The 2,098-nt window shown below is 43.0% G+C and overlaps 1 pseudogene; it reads right to left on the reverse strand.

The window, feature by feature from the left end:
- Nucleotides 1-404: 404 nt before the first annotated feature.
- Nucleotides 405-1,407, reverse strand: LOC100916552 (annotated as a pseudogene).
- Nucleotides 1,408-2,098: the final 691 nt, after the last annotated feature.

Genomic DNA, 2,098 nt, shown 5'->3' on the forward strand with positions numbered 1-2,098 from the left:
CCAGAGATTGAGATGGTACAAGGGGAAGAGAGATTATGCCTTGTACATGTTGGGGGTGGGATATGAGTATGTTTGTATATTTGTAATTATATCTTTTGACATAAATAATTCTGAAATAAAAGCTTCCATGTAACATATTTCATTACTTGTCTGTTTTTTTTTTTCATTTTAATGTTTTTTTTTCTTTCTTTTTTTTTTTTTTACACACTGAATCCGGTGACTTTATTGATGGTACACAATATAGGACACTCTAGGTTTCTCTCCCCTACTACAGGGGTAGCTTTGGGATAATGATGTGAATGGGGCATGAGATCCCCACTATAGGAACATAGGTTAGGGATGTGGACTCCCCAGTGGTGAAACAACTTTTTTTAGCTGGGGATGAAGATCCATGGTTTCTCACTTTATTCCTTGGAGGCCATGTAGACCATGAGGTCCACTACGCGGTTGCTGTAACCATACTCATTGTCATACCAGGAAATGAGCTTGACAAAATGGTCATTGAGGGCAATGCCAGTGCCAGCATCAAAGGTGGAAGAGTGGGTGTTACTGTTGAAGTCACAGGATACAACTTGGTCCTCTGTGTAGCCCAAGGTGCCCTTCATGGGTCCATCTGCTTGCTTGCTTCCCCACTTTCTTGATGTCATCATATTTGGCGGGTTTCTCCAAGCGGCAGGTCAGATCCACAACGGACATGTTGGGAGTAGGAACACGGAAAGCCATACCTGTGAACTTTCCGTTCAGCTCAGGAATGACCTTGCCTACAGCCTTAGCAGCACCGGTAGAAGCAGGGATGATGTTCTGGGCAGCACCATGCCCATCACGCCACAGCTTGCTGGAGGGGCCATCGACCGTCTTCTGAGTAGCAGTGATGGCATGAACTGTGGTCATGAGTCCTTCCACAATGCCAAAGTTGTTGTGAATGACCTTGGACAAGGGGGCTAAGCAATTGGTAGTGCAGATGGCATTGCTGACAATCTTAAGGGAATTGTCATATTTCTCATGGTTCACTCCCATCATGAACATTGGGGCATCAGCGGAAGGCACAGAGATGATGACTCACTTAGCTCCACCCTTCAAGTGAGCCCCAGACTTCTCCGTGGTGGTAAACACACCAGTGGACTCGACCACGTATTCTGCTCCAGCATTTCCCCATTTAATGTTGGTGGGATCCCGCTCCTGGAAGATGGTAATGGCCTTCCCATTGATCACCAGCTTTCCATTCTCAGCCTTGATAGTGCCCTTGAACTTGCCATGGGTGGAATCATATTGAAACATATAAACTATGTAGTTAAGGTCAATGAAGGGGTCATTAGTGGCCACAATGTCAACTCCACCTGAGTTGAATGCAGCACGAATCACCTGGAATCCAATACAGCCAAGTCCATTGACTCCAACCTTTACCATCTTGTCTCAGCGATGTTACCAAAGCTGCGGATCCTGGCAGCGAACTTGGGAGAGGAGCTGAGAGCCCATTTAATATGTTTAATAAATAAATAGCTAGGATGTGATCCATAAATATTAAGCATTTGCTATGTGTAAAGGAAATAGTTGAATAGTACAATGGATATGGCACTGAGTTTGGAATCAGAAAAACATCTTCCTGAGTTCAAATCTAAAGTTGGGCAAATCACTTAACCCTCTTTGCCTCAGTTTCCTCCTCTGTCAAAGGAGCTGGAGAAGGAAATAGTAAACAACTCCAGTATTTTTGCCAGGAAAGCCCCAAATGGAATCATAAAGAACAAGACATGACTGAGCAACAACAACAAATGTCTAAGGAATTTCAGAGGTCATGAGACCTGTGCTTCAGAATGATTGTGGATTCCTGAGGAATGTAACTTAATTGTTCTGTGGAATTGTGGGGACTGGACATATGAGATACTGAAATTAATGCAGAGGAAAGTAACTGGGGTGGTGAAGGAACATACCATATAAAGTTAAAATCAATCAGTTAAGTAAAGTTTTTTTTAAAAAAATCTGTTTTAGTCTGATCTATGTGATTTACCATGGCTGAAATTGTAGCCAGTGACTTCTCCCAGTCCTGAACTCACTTCTGAACAGCATAAGAATTTTGATTCATTTTTCCCTTGATCTGGGT

Source organism: Sarcophilus harrisii, chromosome 3, assembly GCF_902635505.1.
Source record: "Sarcophilus harrisii chromosome 3, mSarHar1.11, whole genome shotgun sequence".
Taxonomy (NCBI): Eukaryota; Metazoa; Chordata; class Mammalia; order Dasyuromorphia; family Dasyuridae; genus Sarcophilus; species Sarcophilus harrisii.